This window comes from Hypanus sabinus, chromosome 12 (genome assembly GCF_030144855.1).
Source record: "Hypanus sabinus isolate sHypSab1 chromosome 12, sHypSab1.hap1, whole genome shotgun sequence".
Classification (NCBI taxonomy): Eukaryota; Metazoa; Chordata; class Chondrichthyes; order Myliobatiformes; family Dasyatidae; genus Hypanus; species Hypanus sabinus.
Genome location: NC_082717.1, coordinates 24,648,734 through 24,669,657, shown reverse-complemented (window position 1 = coordinate 24,669,657; position 20,924 = coordinate 24,648,734). Strand labels below are relative to the sequence as shown.

At 43.5% G+C, this 20,924-nt stretch overlaps 1 protein-coding gene across 2 annotated transcripts in view; it reads right to left on the bottom strand.

The window, feature by feature from the left end:
• Positions 1 to 20,924, bottom strand: part of LOC132402460 (muscarinic acetylcholine receptor M3-like) — a 327,626-nt gene that overhangs the window by 143,493 nt on the left and 163,209 nt on the right. Inside the window, exons 1-2 of one of the 2 annotated variants that reach the window (XM_059985311.1) lie at positions 8,971 to 9,044; positions 8,013 to 8,113 (exon numbers count right to left, since the gene is read on the bottom strand). The gene's annotated coding sequence lies outside the window, so the exon portion shown is untranslated. Of the gene's footprint in view, positions 1 to 8,012; positions 8,114 to 8,970; positions 9,045 to 20,924 lie in introns of those variants that run through there. The other variant, XM_059985312.1, reaches the window with a different exon arrangement.

Here is a 20,924-nt window from a genome sequence, read left to right as displayed (position 1 = left end):
CCCGTTAATCATTACTTTTTGTTTCCTGTCAGCCAGCCAATTTTCAATCCATGTCAGTACTCTGCCCCCAATACAATGTGCCCTAATTTTGCCCACTAATCTCCTATGTGGGCCTTTAGCAAAAGCTTTCTGGAAGTCCAGGTACACTACATCCACTGGCTCTCCCTTGTCCATTTTCATAGTTACATCCTCAAAAAACTCCAGAAGATTAGTCAAGCATGATTTTCCCTTCATAAATCCATGCTGACTCAGACTGATCCTTCTACTGCTATCCAAATGTGTTGTAATTTCCTCTTTTATAATTGACTCCAGCATCTTTCCCACCACTGACGTCAGGCTAACCGGTCTATAATTCCCTGCTTTCTCTCTCCCTCCTTTCTTGAAAAGTGGGACAACATTACTCACCCTCCAATCAGTAGGAACTGTTCCTGAACCTATAGAACATTGGAAAATGATTACCATGCATCCACGATTTCTAGAGCCACCTCTTTAAGTATCCTGGGATGCAGACCATCAGGTCCCGGGGACTTATCAGCCTTCAGACTCAACAGTCTATCCAACACCGTTTCTTGCCTAATAAATTTCCTTCAGTTCATCCTTTACCCTAGTTCCTTTGGCCACTATTACATCTGGAAGATTGCTTGTGTCTTCCCTTGAGAAGACAGATCCAAAGTACCTGTTCAACTCATCTGCCATTTCCTTGTTCCCCATAATAAATTCACCCGTTTCTGTCTTCAATGGCTCAATTTTGGTCTTAACTATTTTTTTGTTATTCACATACCTAAAGAAGCTTTTACTATCCTCCTTTATATTCTTAGCTAGTTTACCTTCGTACCTCATTTTTTCTTGGCGTATTGCCTTTTTTGTTATCTTCTGTTGCTCTTTAAAAGCTTCCCAGTCCTCCGCTTTCCCGCTCATCTTTGCTATGTTATACTTCTCTTTTATTTTTATACTGCCCTTTACTTCCCTCATCAGCCACAGCCGCTCCTTACTCCCCTTAGGATCTTTCTTCTTCTTTGGAATGAACCGATCCTGCATCTTCTGCATTATTCCCAGAAATACCTGCCATTTTTGTTCCACTGTCTTCCCTGCTAGGGTATTGTTCCATTGAACTTTGGCCAGCTCCTCCCTCATAGCTCCATAGTTCCCTTTGTTCAACTGTAATACTGACACATCCGATTTTCCCTTCTCCTTCTCAAATTGTAGGTTAAAACATATCATATTATGGTCACTACCTCCTAATGGTTCCTTTACCTCGAGGTCCCTGATCAAATCCGGTTCATTGCACAACACTAAATCTAGAATTGCCTTCTCCCTGGTAGGCTCCAGTACCAGCTGCTCTAAGAATCCATCTCGGAGGCACTCCACAAACTCCCTTTCTTGGAGTCCAGTACCATTCTGATTCTCCCAGTCTACCTGCATGTTGAAATCCCCCATGACAACTGTATCATTATTACCTTTGCAACATGCCAATTTTAACTCTTCATTCAACTTACACCCTACATCCAGACTGCTGTTTGGTGGCCTGTAGGTAACTCCCATTAGGGTCTTTCTACCCTTAGAATTTCTCAGTTCTATCCATACTGACTCTACATCCCCAGATTCTATGTCTCCCCTCACAAGGGACTGAATATCATTCCTCACCAACAGAGCCACCCCACCCTCTCTGCCAGTCAGTCTGTCCTTCCGATAAGATGTATATCCTTGAATATTCATTTCCCAGGCCCTGTCCGCTTAAAGCCATGTCTCTGTTATTCCCACAACATCGTACTTGCCAATTTCCAACTGAGCCTCAAGCTCATCTACTTTATTCCTTATACTTCGTGCATTCATATATAATACTTTTAATTCGATATTCCCCTCTCCTTTCATATCAATTCCTATTTCACTTGGCCATACTGTATTATCTCTTCTTGAGCTTTCTACTCCATTGATTCTGTTGTGCTTTTTAACCTTTTCTTATTTTCACTTTCCCTTTAACTCCATCCTTATATTTCCAGTTCATCCCCTCCCCCTCCCAACTTAGTTTAAACACATCCGTGTTGCAGTGGCAAACCTGTCTGCCAGAATGCTGGTCCCCCACCTATTAGGGTGCAACCTGTCCCTTTTGTACAATTCATCCCTACCCCAAAACAGATCCCAGTGGTCCAAGAATGTAAATCCTTGCTTCCTGCACCAGTTCCTCAGCCGCACATTCAGATCCATTATCTCCCTGTTCCTGCCCTCTCCAGCACGAGGAACTGGAAGCAAACCAGACATAACCCCCCTGGAAGTCCTGCTTTTCAGCCTTCTTCCGAGTTCTCTGAAGTTCCGCTGCAGAATGTCCTTCCTCTTCTTCCCGATGTCATTTGTGCAAGATGCACTATCGCTTCCGGCTGTTCACCTTCACCCTTGAGGATTCCCTACAATCAGTACGTGATGTCCTGGATCCTAGCACCAGGGAGGCAACACACCATCCTTAAATCTCGCCTGTTGCCGCAGAAAGCCCTTTCCGTACCTCTTACTATGGAGTCCCCTACTACCACGGCTCTTCCTGATGTCTGACTCCTCAGCTCTGCTTCTGCACCAATTTTTGGCTCGCAGACCTGTCCGCCTCTCAGACTGGTAGTATCTTCTGTCCTGACAGCTTCCAAGAAGGTGAACCTGTTTACGAGAGGTACATCCCCTGGGGTCTCCTGTACTTCAAGCATCCTTTTCTTCCTCATCATCACCCCCTTTCTCTCTTCCGGTATCCTCGGTGTAACAACCTCATTGTAGGTCCTGTCCAGAAAACCCTCGTTTTCAGGGATAAACCTGAGGTCATCTAGTTCTTTCTTCAGTGTTGCAACATGCTCCTTCAGAAGTTGAATCTGGACACACTTTCCACAGCTGTAGCAGCCGGGGGCACCATCAGTGTCCCTGACCTCCCACATCATGCACGTAGCACACTGAATCAGCTTAGCAGTCATGTTTTCACCCTCTGCAATTGTGCTTGGCGTAGTCTCCTCGCCGAAGACTCTCAAGCCATAGACTAGCACTTTTCACACCAGTCACTTCCCAACAGGTCACACCACTGGAGCTCTCCCTCTTTTTATTTGCTTGAGCTTTGTAAGCTGCAAGGTCACCTGACCTGGACTGCCCAGTCAGCTGTTTTCTGGCAATCAACTGCTAATCAATTCTTGATTGCACTATCCAACTGCCAAAACTGCCAAAATCTCTCGAGCCAAAGACTAGCACTTTTCACACCAGGCACTTCCCTCGACCAGGCCGCTTCCCGACGAATGTTGATTTGTCACCACCTTTGATTTGGCCAATGCTTTGTATCTTATTGTCTACTTGTCCTGCACTTTCTCTGTCACTGTAACACATCATTCTGCATTATCTTATTGCTCTACCCTTGTTCTTCCTCAGTGTACTGATGTGATTAAATGAACTGCATGGATGGCATGAAAGACCACATTTTTCACTTTACCTTGATACAAGTGAAAATATTAAACCAAATTACCAATTCATTTTATAGTCACCATGCACTATGTTTCTGGCAAAGAGACTAGGTATCATAAACTGAACTTATGCACTGTCTACCAGCATATCATTTCCACTGTTGCTCACTTGATTCAAGGGCCAATACAGAAAAGGGAGCAAATGAAACCATCTCAGTGATGTACAAGGATGTAACAAGTGAATTCAGTTAACCTCCTCGGAAAGGACAGAAACAACCACAATGAGTGGAAAGTGTTTTTACGTTGATTCAGGAAGTTGTGGGTTATGAATACAAGTGTGTTCAGTATTGTTCACCCTGCCATTGGAAAGATGCCATGAAATTGGAAAGAGTGCAGAGGAGATTTACGAGGTTGTTTCTGGGGCCAGAGATATGAAAAAATGTAGAGAAGGTTGGGACATTTTTATTGGAAGGTAGGAGAATGAGGAGGGATCTTATCAAGGTGTATAAAATTATGAGGGCGCAGGTTTGGGGAAAACAAGAACAGGAGAATGTAGGTTGAAGGCAAGAGTGGCAGATTTTACAGCAACCTGACATGCAACCTTTTCACCCAGAGGGTGTCTGAGATGGCATAAGCTTCCAGAAGAACCGGTTGAGGCAGGTACATTAACAATAGCTAAAAGAAACTTGGGCGTGTATGTAGATCGGAAAGATACACAGGCCAAATGGCACTGGTTTAGATGGGAATTTTGGTCCAGATGGGCAGAATGTTCAGCTTTCCTGCAGTATGACTATGACAATTCATATGATTTTTATCTGGACAGGAGAACCATTGTTTGCGAAACATTTAGGACTGTGCTTGAGTCTTCAGGAATTAAAAATAAGTTCCTCAGGTAATACAGTGTGCAGTCTTGGGGGAAAAAATGAATGGTAATTGAAAAACAAACTTAATTACTTTTTACTTTCTCTGAATACATTTGTTGAATAAGCGTGTTTGTCTTGGTGAGCCTGGAGGGTGAAGAATGCTTTGGGAAATGCTTCATTGCAACTTGGGACCAAATGTCTTAACCTGAAACATGGACTGCTCATTTCTCTCCATAGATGCTTGAAATTTGATAGAGAGAATGTAAAATCTGATGTAACAGCATTTCAGTGAAGAAAGGGAAATTACAGTGGTATGAGAGAGGAGTTGGCCAAAGTAAATTGGAAGGAGCTGCTGGCAGGGATGTCAGCAGAGCAGCAATGGTGTGTGTTTCTGGGAAAAATGAGGGTGGTGCAGGACATATGCAGGACATGGGCAAGGAAAAAATGATAGGAAAAGGGAACCATGGCTGATGAAACATGTGAGGCAGCTCATCAAAAGGAAAAAGGAAGCATATGTTTCATAACTGGCTGTTGTTCGGCATGCCAAGTGCTTGGCCTAAGAGCCCAGCTCACTTGAAGAGGGCCAGGATTTTGTGACTCGAGATGGGCGGATTGAAGGTTGGTGTCACGGAGGGAGATCCATGTGTTGTCGGGGGAGTCAGAAGATCTATGGCCGTGCGCCCAGACACCCGAGATCTTCGGGCACAGGGCTCAGAAAAAGAAACGCAATGCACTTGTAACATCATAAACCAGCAGGTTGTTTGTTATGTCTCCCCTCACGCTGTGAAAGGCAGACATCTCTTTCTCCCTTATTAGAGAGAGAGAGAGAGCCTGTGGTATGTTGAATACCGGGTGAACAAGTAGCCTTTGGAGTACTGCAAGTCTGTGTCTTTGCTGTTGTTTTGCTCACGCTTGAGTTATTGGGGGCGGGTGGGGGGAGGGGCAATTGGTGCTTGCTGCCACTTATGCGTGGGAGGGACGGGAGCTGGGAGGTAGTTTGGGGTTCTAACATTTAACTGTTGTTCATTCTTTGGGGCACTCCTCTGTTTTCGTGAATGGTTGCAAAGAAAAAGCTCTTCAAGATGTATATTTTATACATTTCTCTGACATTAAATGTACCTTTCAAACCTTAGAGATGAAATATGAAAGCAAGACAGCAAATAAGATCAAAGCGGACAGTAAAAGTTTTTTGAATAAGTTAAAAATAAAAAAGAAATGAGAGTGGATATAGGACCGCTAGAAAATGAGGCAGGAGAAATAATAATGTGGAACATGGAGATGGCTGATGAACTGAAAGAGTATTTTGCATCAGTCTTCACACAGTGTGCCTGATATTATAGTGTATGAAGGAAGAGAATTGGGTACAATTACTATTACAAGAGAGAAGGTGCTCAAAAAGCTGAAAGGCCTAAAGTTACATAAGTCACCCAAACCAGATGAACTGCAATCTAGGGTTCTGAAAGAGGTAGTGTTACAGATTGTGGTGGCATTAGAAATGATCTTTCAAAAGTCATTGGACCCTGGTATGGTGCCGGGAGACTGGAAAACTGCGAATGTCTCTCTGCTCACTAAGAAAGGAGAAAGGCAGCAGAAAGGAAATTATAGACCAGTTAGCCTGACCACAGTGGTTGGGAAGATGTTTGTGTCAATTGTTAAGGATGAGGTGATGGAGTATTTGGTGACACAGGACAAGATAGAACAAAGTCTGCATGGTTTCCTTCTGGGAAAATCCTGCCTGACAAACCTGTTGGAATTCTTTGAGGAGATTACACATAGGATAGATAAAAGGGATGCAGTGGAAGTTATATATTTGGACTTTCGGAAGGCCTTTGACAAGGAGCTACACATGAGGCTGCTTGCCAAGTTAAGAGCCCAAGGTATTACAGGAAAGTTGTGAACATGGTTATAGCATTGGCTGATTAGCTGGAGGCAGCGAGTGGGAATAAAAGGATCCTTTTCTGGTTGGCTGCCAGTGACTAGTGGTGTTCCGCAGGGGTTGGTGTTGGGACCACTTCTTTTTGTGCTGTATATCAATGATTTAGAAGATGAAATAGATGGCTTTGTTGCCAAGTTTGCAGATGTTCCAAAGATTGGTGGCGGGGCAGGTAGTGTTGAGGAAACAGGTAGAATACAGAAGGACTTAGGTAGATTAGGAGAAAGGGCAAGAGAGTAACAAATGAAATACAATGTTGGAAAATGCATGGTCATTTACACTTTTGTAGTAGTAATAAATGTGTGGACTATTTTATAAACAGGGAGAAAATCCAAAAAGCTGAGACGCAAAGGAACTTGGGAGTCCTTGTACAGAACACTTTAAAGGTTACCTTGCAGGCTGAGTTGGTAGTGAGGAAGGCAAATGCCATGTTAGCATTCATTACAAGAGGTCGAGAACACAAGAGCAGGGATGTGGTGCTGAGGTTTTATAAGGCACTGGTGAGGCCTCACCTTGTGTATTGTGAACAGTTTTGGGCCTCTCATCTTAGGAAAGATGTGCTAGCATTGGAGAGGATCCAGAGGAGGTTCACAAGGATGATTCCAGGAATGAAAGGATTATCATATGAGGAACGTTTGATTGCTCTGGGTCTGTATTCACTGGAATTCAGAAGGATGAGGGGGATCTTATTGAAACCTTTTGAATGTTGAAAGACCGAGATAGAGTAGATGTGGAAAGGATGTTTCCCTTGTTGCAGAGTCTAGGACTGCCTCAGAACAGAGATGCGGAGAAATTTCTTTAGCCAAAGGGTGGTGAATTTGTGGAAATTAATGCCATTAAAATCATTGGGTGTATTTATAGCAGTGATTGATAAGTTCTTGACTGAACATGGCATCAAAGCTTACGGGGAGAAGTCCGGGAACTGGGGTTGATGAGGAGGGAAAAAAAGGATCAGCCATGATTGAATGGCAGAGCAGACTCGATGGGGCCTGTTTGCCTAATTCCGCTCCTATGTCTTATGCTGCCTGGCCAGTTGAGTTCCTCCAGCTTTTTATGTGTTAATGAATAAATGAATAAATAGGGCCATCCAATCATTAGACGGCCACTCCCACCTTGGACCAACTGTTACCCTTACTTTGTGAGGGAGATGAGGAAAACGCAAAAGGAGTCCAGGAGTTAACATCATTTATGTCTCATTTTGCTAATCTTAGGTTTTGCTAAATCCATTGGTTGTTCCTATTCAATCCCCACCTCCAACTTAAGATATGCCATGGAAATATTATTGTGTAATAAACATACATTAATTCTGCAGGGATCTTGAGGCTAACTTAAAATGCAGAATGAATTGAAGGTTTTAGGTAAACACAGTGCATCTGGAGGTCTTCTAGTTTATGAAAGAGCTAACCAATTATTCTCAATCCTCTGCTCTTTTCTCCTATCTCTGAAACCAGTTGCCTATATCCAATTCAATTATATGATGTATTGTTGAAACTGTCTTCTGGACAATGCATTTAAGATCATAACAGCTTGACATTGTTACAAGAATGAAGAGAGGTCATTTTAACCTAAGCATTTGAGTGGAAACAGGAGTGAGTATTACAAAGTCATTTTAACAACCAAATGGAAATACATATTCAATGACCTGAGATATTCCTGTTGGCCATTATGCTGAACTCAATTCTCTCTACTCATAACAACCTGTAAAGAAAACAAATCAGGTAATAACATCTCCACATCAGGACCGCTTTTTTTCCTAGGCTTTGGAAACATTAAGATAAATAAGAAGAAACTTACCAATAATTTGATTGACTAGTCTTGCTACATTAAATAGCAGCAATGTAACCTGGTCCTGGAACATTCATTATGCATCAAACTGCCTGGTCTGACACTTCACACTGAGGATGGAAAATAACAAGAGAGTGCACCATTTGAATTAGCTTATTATAAATGGACAAACAAAACAGATACTATATGAATTTTAAACACAAGGCTTTTATGATCTATTCCCAAGAGCATCATTTTATTGCTCTCAGCTAAATAGAAGACATAGAAATGTTATTTGAAGACATTAAGGATTTCCATTTTAATATCAGCAAAATTGATTTTTAGGCTAAAATGTTTAAAAATGGTTCGGGTCTTCCAGTTGCTTAATGGCACGAGCTTTGAGCTGCCACAAGGACAATTAAAAGCAATTCGAGCAAGGTGCAAGGAAGATGGCCACGGAAAGTCCTTTAGTTTAAATTTTACAACACTTTTGTTTTTTTTTAATCTCAGGGCTAACTGGGTTTATAGATGTTTAAATTTGCCTTATAGTTGTCTATTGAAAACAAAAGTGATCAAAACCTTGTCTGTCTGGCTGTTACTTGATAGCTATGATAAGCATTCTGACTTTTGCTTCTGGCCCTTTTAGATGCTGCTTCCATCTTCTTTATTTTTTCCAAGATTGATCCATGACCAGCTAAACTCAGTATAGTCCTGCCCAGTGTTTCAGCTCATGTGCATTTTGTGTACAAGCTGATGTAAAAGCATCAGAAATGCTTAAGGCAGGGTGCAACAGAAGGTCTTTCTGATACTCTTCTTCACATATTCACACAGTTCATTTATATGTTAAAACCTCTGGAGATTCTTGAACCTGTACAATAATAACAGCCTGTAATAACGTCACTGCTATGGTTTTCAGCTGAAAAAATCTAAATACTGGCAGCCATGCAAGAATCTTTTTCTGGCTAGGTGACGCGTGAGAAATCTGTACCTTAACCAAAGCAAATTTTTAGCGTTCTTCTGGGCTGAAACTAGTTTTGCGGGAGGTCTGTTGTGATCTGTAAAGGATAGGCAATAACGATGTCTGTCACATGACGACAGGAGAAAACGAAAGAGAAACATCTTCTGCGTGGTTGGGCGAATCTGCATATCGAATGCGTGAGGGTAACACGATTGATAGCTGGGTATTGACGATGTGCACTGTGCAGTAGAGTTTCACTCCCCAGTCAAAGGTCATTATGTAGAATGCTCCATTGCCTGTTATAACAACCATGACGTCCTTGTCAAATTGTAGCACATTTCTATCATTGTCTAAGATAATTGTGTGTCTGAAACTGAAGCAATCAGAAATTACTCGATTTATTTAGCTGAAAATCAAGGGCATCTCAGATTCTGGGGAGAAGGCTAGGAAGACAAAAATGGGGACAAGATCAAATCACCCTATTGAATGGTGGAGCAGGTCTCTGACTTCTCTGACTAGTCCTCCTTATTTTTTTATGCTCTGCACTGGATTTTTAAAATATATTTGATGGATGTTACTAATACTGTTGAGCTGCATCTCCCCAGAGAAACGATCCATATCTTTATCAAGCAGCAGTAAATCAAGGCCACTGGACTTGCTGTGTTGTCTACAAGATGTTTGGCCACTCATCCAAGAGACTGCTTCAGTTCAGATCCATAGTGGATAGGTGTCCAGCTTATAAACTGAATTTTCTAAAGATATGGCAATTGCATGAGGGTCATCAAGAGTCGCAAAGGTAATGACAGCGTCATTAGTCTTAACTTTGCGTGGATGGTGGTGAGAACTGTTGTGGATATTCCAGGGTATAGATGTAAATAGCTGATGGGTGGGTTGTATCCCAACCCCTCTGTTCAGGGGCGTTTTCCAGTTTGATAAAGATGGCTTCTTTAACCTCTCTGTCAAACTTCCTGTCCTCCCTGTCCAAAATGTGCACATTGTTATCATCAAAGGAGTGTCCCTTGTCCTTTAGGTGTAGATATACACTCCAGTCTTCCCATGAGGCAACAGCGGCCTTTCAGACCTGGTGTTACTTTAATTTTAATTTTCTAATCTAAGTTTTCGATTAGGGCACACGGATAACAGAGCAGCTATCTACCATCGCCAGATACTACTACAATACAGAGATCGCACAAAAACAAACCTCCACAAGGATCTGCTGGCTGGTTTACGCGACGTCGGCTTGCTGAGGGGAACGGGCCTACAATCCTCGGACCTGCCTGATGTTGGGAGCCGGAGATGGAGATGGAGGCGCCGAAAGCGATGTGCAAGGAAGCAGAAGCGAGGCAAACGGGCAGGGGTCCGTGCCAGGCTAAAAGCAAACTGTAGCCGACCGGCTCTCCCGTCCATTCAGCTCTCCAATGTCCGCACCTTCAGAAGCAGCCAATGGTGACTCTACCAACTTAGAGGAGTGCACAGCATCAGTGATCAGCTACATCAGCAAGTGCATTGATGGTGTTACTCCGTCCAAGACCATCACTATACGTGCCAACCAGAAGCCATGGATGACCGCAGAGGTGCGTGTGCTGCTGAGGTCCCGCGACTGCCTTCAGAGCAGGCGACAAGGCAGCTTTGACAACAGCAAGGGCCAAACTGTCCCGAGCCATCAGAGGGGCAAAGCGTGCACATGCCCAGCTAATCCACAGTTACTTCCAGGACAGCGGTGACGCGCGGCGCATCTGGAAGTGCATCCAGGACATCACCAATTACAAGACAACATCACCTGACTGTGCAGGTGATGCCTCCCTCCCAAATGTGCTGAATAACTTCTACACCCGGTTTGAGGCAGAAAATGACGAGGCGGCGAGGAAGTCCACCCGTCCTGCGAATGACCAGGTGCTGTGTCTCTCCGTGGCCGATGTGAGAAGAACCCTGTGCAGGGTCAACCCACGGAAGGCTGCTGGACCAGACAAAATCCCTGGTAGAGTGCTCAGAGGATGTGCAGACCAGCTAGCAGATGGTCTCACTGACATCTTCAAAATCTCCCTGAGCAGCACCACCATTCCAACGTGCTTCAAGGCCGCCACCATCGTCTCCGTGCCAAAGAAGTCTTCAGTGTCCTGCTTAAATGACTACCATCCCATTGCACTTACATCCATCATCATGAAGTGTTTCGAGAGGCTCGTCATGAGGCACATCAGGACCCTGCTTCCCCCCTCACTGGACCCCCTGCAGTTTGTGTACCGTCCTAACCGCTCAAATGATGACACCATTGCCACCACCCTCCACCCGGCCCTAACCCACCCGGACAAAAAAGACACATACGTTCGGATGCTGTTCATAGACTTCAGTTCAGCATTCAACACAATCATCCATCAGAAACTGGAAAGCTGAGCCTACTGGGCCTGAGCACCTTCCTCTGCAACTGGATCCTAGACTTCCTGACTGGGAGACCTAAATCAGTCCAGATCAGGAGCAGCATCTCCAACACCATCACACTGAGCTCGGAGGCCCCCCAGTCCACTGCTGTTCACTCTGCTGACCCATGACTGTGCTGCAACACACAACTCGAACCACATCATCAAGTTCGCTGATGACACAACCGTGGTGGGTCTCATCAGCAAGAACGATGAGTCAGCTTGCAGAGAGGAGGTGCAGTGGCTAACAGACTGGTGCAGAGCCAACAACCTGTCTCTTAATGTGAACAAAACAAAAGAGATGGTTGTTGACTTCAGGAGGGCACGGAGCGACCACTCCCCGCTGAACATCGACGGCTCCTCAGTAGAGATCGTAAAGAGCACCAAAATTTCTTGGTGTTCACCTCACAGAGAATTTCACCTGGTCCCTCAACACTAGCTCCATAGCAAAGAAAGCCAAGCAACGTCTCTACTTTTTGCGAAGGCTGAGGAAAGTCCATCTCCTACCCCACATCCTCATCACATTCTACAGGGGTTGCATTGAGAGCGTCCTAAGCAACTGCATCACTGCCTGGTTCAGAAATTGCACCATTTCGGATCGCAAGACCCTGCAGCAGATAGTGAGGTCAGCTGAGAAGATCATCGGGGTCTCTCTTCCCGCCATCACGGACATTTACACTACACGCTGCATCCGCAAAGGAAACAGCATTATGAAGGACCCCATGCACCTGTCATACAATCTCTTCTCCCTCCTGCAGTCTGGCAAAAGGCTCCAAAGCATTTGGGCTCTCACGACCAGACTATGTAACAGTTTCTTCCCCCAAGCTATCAGACTCCTCAATACCCAAAGCCTGGACTGACACCTTGCCCTACTGTCCTGTTTATTATTTATTGTAATGCCGGTACTGTTTTTGTGCACTTTATGCAGTCCAGTGTAGGTTTGTAGTCTAGTATAGCTTTCCCTGTGTTGTTCTTTTATTACGTAGTTCAATCTAGTTTTTGTACAGTCATGTAAACCATGGTCCTGAAAAACGTTGTCTCATTTTTACTATGCACTGTACCAGCAGTTATGGTTGAAATGACAATAAAAGTTGACTTGACTTGACTTGACCTGAGGTGTTAGCCCTCCTAAGCTGGGCCATCCCTTTGTGGTGGTTGTTTTGTCTTGCCAACATAAAAATCTGTGCAGTTCTCAATGCATTGGATAGCATGTACAAGATTGCTCCGTTTATGTTTGGATGTAGGACCCTTGGGGTGGATGAGTTTCTGTCCGAGTGTTTTTGTAGGTTTGAAAACACTGGGATTTGGTATTTGTTGAAAATACTTCTGAGTTTCTCCAAAACTTCAGCTAAATATAGGATGACTATGTTTTTCCATTGAAAATAGACAATAGACAATAGGTGCAGAAGTAGACCGTTCGGCCCTTCAAGTCTGCACCGCCATTCTGAGATCATGGCTGATCATCTACTATCAATACCCGGTTCCTGCCTTGTCCCATATCCCTTGATTCCCCTATCCATAAGATACCTATCTAGCTCCTTCTTGAAAGCATCCAGAGAATTGGCCTCCACTGCCTTCTGAGGCAGTGCATTCCAGACCCCCGCAACTTTCTGGAAGAAGAGGTTTTTCCTTAACTCTGTCCTAAATGACCTACCCCTTATTCTCAAACCATGCCCTCTGGTACTGGACTCTCCCAGAAGCTGGAACATACTTCCTGCCTCTATTTTGTCTAATCCCTTAATAATCTTATATGTTGTAATCAGATCCCCTCTCAATCTCCTTAATTCCAGTGTGTACAAGCCCAGTCTCTCTAACCTCTCTGCGTAAGACAGTCCGGACATCCCAGGAATTAACCTTGTGAATCTATGCTGTACGTCCTCTACAGCCAGGATATCCTTCCTTAACCCTGGAGACCAAAACTGCACACAATACTCCAGGTGTGGTCTCACCAGGGCCCTGTACAAATGCAAGAGGATTTCCTTTGTAATAAAGGCCAGCATTCCATTAGCCTTCTTCACTGCCTGCTGCACTTGCTCATTCACCTTTAGTGACTGATGAACAATGACTCCCAGATCTCTTTGTATTTCTCCCTTACCTAACTCTACACCGTTCAGATAATAATCTGCCTTCCTGTTCTTACTCCCAAAGTAGATAACTTCACACTTATTCACATTAAACATCATCTGCCATGTATCTGCCCACGCACCCAGCCTATCCAAGTCACCCTGAATTCTCCTAACATCCTCATCACATGTCACACTGCCACCCAGCTTAGTATCATCAGCAAACTTGCTGATTTTATTCTCAATGCCTTCATCTAAATCACTGATGTAAATCGTAAATAGCTGTGGTCCCAATACCGAGCCCTGTGGCACCCCACTAGTCACCACCTGCCATTCCGAGACACACCCATTCACCGTTACCCTTTGCTTTCTATTTCCCAATCAGTTTTCTATCCATGTCAATATCTTCCCCCCAATGCCATGAGCTCTGATTTTACCCACCAATCTCCTATGTGGGACCTTATCAAATGCCTTCTGAAAATCGAGGTACACTACATCCATTGGATCTCCCTTGTCTAACTTCCTGGTTACATCCTCGAAAAACTCCAATAGATCAGTCAAGCATGATTTGCCCTTGGTAAATCCATGCTGGCTCAGCCCAATCCTATCACTGCTATCTAGATATGCCACTATTTCATTTTTAATAATGGACTCTAGCATCTTCCCACTGCTGATGTTAGGCTGACAGGACGATAGTTCTCTGTTTTCTCCCTCCCTCCTTTCTTAAAAAGTGGGATAACATTAGACATTCTCCAATCCTCAGGAACTGATCCTGAATCTAAGGAACATTGGAAAATGATTACCAATGCATCCGCAATTTCCAGAGCCACCTCCTTTTGTACCCTAGGATGCAGACCATCTGGACCTGGGGATTTGTTAGCCTTCAGTCCCATCAGTCTACTCATCATCGTTTCCTTCCTAATGTCAATCTGTTTCATTTCCTCTGTTACCCTATGTCCTTGGCCCATCCATACATCTGAGAGATTGATTGTGTCTTCCCTAGTGAAGACAGATCTAAAGTACTTATTAAATTCTTCTGCCATTTCTCTATTTCCCATAACAATTTGACCCAATTCATTCTTCAAGGGCCCAACATTGTTTTTAACTATCTTCTTTCTCTTCACATACCTAAAAAAGCTTTTGCTATCCTCCTTTATATTCCTGGCTAGCTTGCGTTCGTACCTCATTTTTTCTCCCCGTATTGCCTTTTTAGTTAAGTTCTGTTGTTCCTTAAAAATTTTCCAATCATTTGTCTTCCCACTCTGTCATACTTTTTTTTTAATGCTATGCAATCTCTGACTTCCTTTATCAACCACTGTGGCCCCTTTCCCCCCTTTGAATCCTTCCTTTTCCGGGGGATGATCTGATTTTCCACCTTGTGCATTATTCCCAAGAATACCTGCCATTGCTGTTCCACTGTCTTTTCTGCTTTGATATCCGTCCATTTAACTTTGGCCAGCAACTCCTTCATGGCTCCATAGTCTCCTTTGTTCAACTGCAACACTGACACCTCCGATCTGCCCTTATCTTTCTCAAATTGCAGATAAAATTTATCATATTATGGTCACTACCTCCTAATGGCTCCTTTACTTCACGATCGCTTATCAACTCCTGTTCATTACACAACACTAAATCCAGAATAGCCTTGTCCCTGGTTGGCTCTCGTACAAGCTGTTCCAAGAATGCATCCCATAGGCACTCTACAAACTCCTTATCCTGGGGTCCAGCACCAACCTGATTCTCCCAGTTCACCTGCATGTTGAAATCCCCCATAACTACTGCGACATTACCTTTGCCACATGCCAATGTTAATTCCCTATTCAACTTGCACCCAATATCCATGCTACTGTTTGGGGGCCTGTAGATAACACCCATTAGGGTCTTTTTGCCCTTACTGTTCCTCAGTTCTATCCACACAGACTCTACTTCTCCTGATCCTATGTCCCCCCCTTGCAAAGGACTGAATCTCATTCCTCACCAACAGGGCCACCCCACCCCCTCTGCCCACATTTCTATCCCTAGGATAGCACGTATACCCTTGTACATTCATTTTCCAGGTCTGATCTCCCTGCAACCATGTCTCCGTTATCCCAACAACATCATAGTTACCCATTCGCACCTGAGCTTCAAGCTCATCCACCCTATTTCTGACACTCTATATTCTGACATATACTCTGACATTCCATATCTGAATGACACTTTGTGCATTCAGATATAGAATTTTTAGCCCATTTCTCCTCTCTGTGTTTAAATCGCTGCCTATTGTGCTTAACCCATCTCCCCGAAATCCCATCGGGCTATACGCCCCTTGAATTTTGTTGCCCTTCTTAAATTTACTTATCCTTTCTGCACGGTTAACTCCATGTTCCGTCAGACCATCCCTCTGTACATGTGTCCTCCTTATCACTTGTTCCGCCTTACCTTTTTCTACTACACACTTAATATTCCGGACCTGTGTAGTCCCCACCTGTTCTTTATTCTTCATCTCACTATCCTCTCTCACATTCTGGATCCCTGCCCCCTGCAAATTTAGTTTAAACCCCCCCCCACCCCCCCCGAGCAGCACTAGCAAACTTTCCTGCAAGAATGTTAGTACCGCTCCAGTTCAGGTGTAAACCGTCCTGTCGGAACAGATCCCACCTTCCCTGGAACAAAGCCCAATTATCTAAAAACCTGAAGCCCTCCCTCCTGCACCATCCTCTCAGCCACGTATTAATCTGTATAATCCTTCTGTTCCTTGCCTCACTCGCATGTGGCACAGGTAGCAATCCTGAGATTGTTACCCTGGAGGTCCTGCCCTTCAGCTTCGTACCTAACTCCCTGAACTCACTTGCACCAAGACCTTGCTCCTTACCTCTGTCTATTGGGCTGATATCCCTGCTGGTTTTTGTTGCTGTCTTGCTGAAGGCCCAGCCAGGGTAGCTGCAAGCTTTCAAGGCTTCTCTCAAGTACTTGCACTCCTTATCTTTAGTTGTAATGTTGGTGGGCACATTCTCGGCGAGCTGACATAGTGTTGTAATATTCCCCAACGTGCATTTTAACAGGCGATGGGTAGGTACTGATATGTGTGGGTTGGTTTCCTGTAAACTTCAATATCTAGATACCCATTTTCTCTGATGAGTACGACACAATCTAAAATCACCATTTCTTGACATCTGCTTGTGTAAATTTGATGTTATTATCCACCAAGTTGATGTGTTCTGTGAAGGCTTGCACCTCATTGCTCCTTTGATGAGAACAATGTGCACATTTTGAGCAGGGAGGATAGGGTGGTTTGAAAGATGGTTTAAAGAAGCCACCTTTGTCAAACTGAAAAACCCATCCCTGAACAGAGGGGGTGGAGTACAATACCACCTATCAACGACTTACAATACTGTCCTAACATCTCTACCCCAATGTGTTCACAACAGTTCACATCTCCATTCATCTAAAGATAATGACCCTCTCATTATCTTTATGACTCTTAATAACCCTCAAGAGATTGCTGTACCTTTAAACAACTCACAGAGTTTATAAGCTAGAAAACTACCCACCGTGGATCTGAACTGAAGGAGCCTCTCAGATGAGTGGCAAAACGTCTTCTAAACACAGCGAGTCCAGTGGTCTTGATTTACTACTGCTTGATATACAATGACCTGGATGACTGAGAACCCTCATCGACAGATTCATATCTTTTGATAACTAATCACATACACTCAGTGCCCAATTTATTAGTATCAGAACCAACTGTCTAAGCAAGGAGTTGGACCTGCTGCAATTCGCCTATCGCCACAACAGGTCTACAACAGATGCAATCTCAATTGCTCTCCACTCGGCTTTAAATCACTTGGACGATAGCATTGCCTACATCAGGCTGCTGCTTATTGATTACAGCTCAGCGTTCGACACAATCATACCCTCATCGCTAATCAACAAGCTCTAAAACCTGGGCCTCTGTACCTCCCAAAGCAAATGGATCCGTGACTTCCTCCCTGGAGGACCACATTCAGTGAAAATTGGAAATGACATCTCCACATTGCTGACAATTAACACTGAGGCACCTCAAGGACGTGTGCTTAGCCCACTGCTTTTCTCTGTCACACCCATAGCTATGTTGCCAGCCACAGCTCAACCATCATCTCGAAATTTGCTATTGACAGAACTATTGCTGAGAGAATTTCAGATGCTGACGAAGAGGCCTACAGGAGTGAGATAGATCAGCTGGTTGAGTGGTGTCACAACAACTTCAGTAAGATCAAAAGAATTGAATGTGGACTTCAGGAAGGGGAAGTCAAGGGAACATACAGCTGTCCTCATTGAAGGATCAGCAGTGGAAAGGGTGAGTAGTTTCAAGTTCCTGGGTTTCAACATCTCTGATGACCTGTCCTGGGTCTAACATATTAGTGCAATTTCAGAGGCGCAACTGTGGCTACGTTTCATTAGGAGTTTGAGGAGACTGGCATGTCACCAAAGACTCTTGCTAACTTCTGCAGATATAATATAGAAATTGATTGCATCACTGTCTGGTATGGAGGGGCCCTTACACATGAGCAGAAAAGAGCTGCAGGAAGTTGTAAACACAGCCAACTTCATCATGTGGACTTGCCTCCCCAGCATTGAGGACACCTTCAAAAGGCGATGCCTCAAAAAGGGCATCCATCATTAAGGACCCCCATCACCCAGGACACACCCTCTTCTCATTGTTACCATCAAGGAGGAGATATGTGAGTCTGAAGACACAACAGGACCAGCTTCCCCTTTACTATCACATTTCTGAATAGACAATAAACTCATGAACACTACCTCAGTATATCTTGCTCTCTTTTGCACTATTTAATTCAATTTTTAATGCATATTTCTTATTGTAATTTATGGTGTTTCTTTAAAAACTCTAAATTACTAAGATTGCAAAACAAATTTTACGTCGTATGCCAATGATATCATGTCTTATTCTGATTCTATCTTCTGCTGCTGTAGTCAATCTATTTCAGCGTGTGATGTGTTGTATATTCAGAGATGCTCTTCTGCACAGCTCTGTGATAATGCATGACTATCCGAGTTACTGTCACCTTCCTGTCAGCTTGAACCAGTCTGTATAGTCTCCTCTGAACTTTCTCATTAATAAGGTGTTTTTGTCCACAGAATTGCCATTCACAGAATGTTTTTTTTGTTTCTCACACAATTCTCTGTAAACTCTAAAAGACAGTTGTATGTGAATATCCCAGGAGACCAGCAGTTTCTGAGATACTCAAACCACCCCATCTGGCACCAACAATAATTCCACAGTGAAAGTCTCTTAAGTGATTTTCCTCCCCATTCAGATGTTTGGTCTGTATAACAAATGAACATCTTGACCATGTCTGCATGATTTATACATTGAGTTGCTGATGAGGTATTTACATTAATGAGCTGATGTGCAAGTGTACCTAATAAAGTGGTCAGTGAGTGTAAATCATTACATAAGGGAGAAACAATCTTTTTGCATAAGATAGAGAAACCCTTTCTGGTACAGGTTTAGACTATTTAAATCTCTTACATTTTCTCTTTGCCCACCTCTCTCCTAAAGGCAATGTTTTGGTTGAGATACCAGTAGCCCACTGGAACCTCAACTAAAGCATGACTATCCATTTTCAGGAGGTGGCAGGGTGTTCTTCCAGTGATTGGGAGTTCTGAGCAGTGGTAGCAGCACAGCTACACTCACAGAACAACTGCCCTATACATGCAGACTGCAGGCAGGAAGTGACGATGAAGGAAAACCAGACTGATCTTCCTTTTGTAAAACCTGGAAACTCAGAATTAAGTAGAATTCTGATTCTGCCTTAGTTGGGTTTCAATCTTAATTTGCAAGAACTGATGGCGCTTGATCAATACACAAAATTCTGGAGAATCTCAGCGGGTCAGGCAGCATCTATGAAATAAACAAAGTTTCTGGCTGAGACCATTCATCAGGACTGGCCAGGGCCTTGGCCTGAAAAATTGTCTATTTATTCTTTTCCATAGATATTGCCTGACCTGTTGAATTTTTCCAGCACTTTTTGTGTTTTCCCGGATTTCCAGCATCTGCAGAACCTCTGGTGCTTATGATTTCACTTGATTCTTGGTCACATTGGCTCATTTAAGGTATGTTGTCTTGTTGTGTCTTTTTATCTTAACATGATCTAATTATCAACAATTATTAATTCCTATCTATTTTAAGGAACTGAGGATATTAACTACTCTCTCACCAGTGTATGATCTTGATTTTCTAACAGTTAGATTCATCTCTCTGTATGCGAAGAGTCATTGAGTCATACCTCATGGAAAAAAAGGTTTTCAAGCTGATCCTTGTCCATGGCAATCACCAAGTGTCAATCCTTATTAATCCCATATACCAACTCTTGGGTCACAGCTTCTACGCTAACCACTTCTTACATGTTGTGAGAGTGCCTTCTCCACCATCTCCTCAGGCAGTGCTTTCGAGGTTTCAAGCAACCTCCACTTCCTCAGAAGACTATGGAAATTCGGCATGTGCCAACTGCTCTGCCCAAGATCGTAAGAAACTGCAGTGCACTCTGAACACAGCACAGTTTATCACATACGCCTGCCTACCCTCTAATGATTCCTGCTGCCTTGGGAAAGCGACATAATCAAATGCCTCATCTACTTCGGACACTCTCTTTTATTTCCTCTCCGATCAGGTAAAAGATAAAAAAATTTGAAATCCATATCACCCTCCAGGCTCAAGAACAGCTTCCAATCTGCTGTTTCCAGACTCTTGATTGGACCTCTCTAACGCTAAAAGGTGAACTCCTGATCTTGCAATCTACCTCGTTGGGGTCCTTGCAGCATATATGTCATATGTGCATTTTCTCTTGTAATGGTAACATTTCATTCTGTACTACATTTTGCTTTTCACTTCCTCAATGTATGGACAGATTTGTCTGGATATCATGCAAACAAAAGCCTTTCACTGTCTTTTGGTATGTCTAGATGAAAAAATAGCCGTCCCACCTTTACAAATGGAGAAAAGTTTCACACTTCCTAGTCTATTTATCCCTCTCAATAATATGTAGTGTTCACTAGTTAAACCCTCAGCATCCTCCAGTATGGAAAGCAAATGTGTCTATGCAGTGGCAGATAGCTGAAACATTCCATCACAGGCAACATCTTGGTGAATCTCCCTTACACTGGAGGGAGTGCAAGGAAGATCCTCCCTGTTGCATGCTGACTAGAATTACAGACAACACTCCAGCTATGGCTTCACCAATATTTTATTTTTTTGTTGGTATACGTGCATATGCAATACACAGACCTATGGTGCAGCATCTGAACAAATTACTTTCTAAAATGGTCCTGAAACAGAATCAGAATCAGAATCAGAATCAGGTTTATTGTTATTGACATACTGTATGTCATGGAATTTGTTGCTTTGTGACAGCAAAGCAGTGCATGATGTGAAAATTACAATAAGTTACAACAATTATAGACAGCGTGGACAGCCAACACCTCTTCCTCGGCACCACTGCTCAGTACAAGAGGACATAGCTTT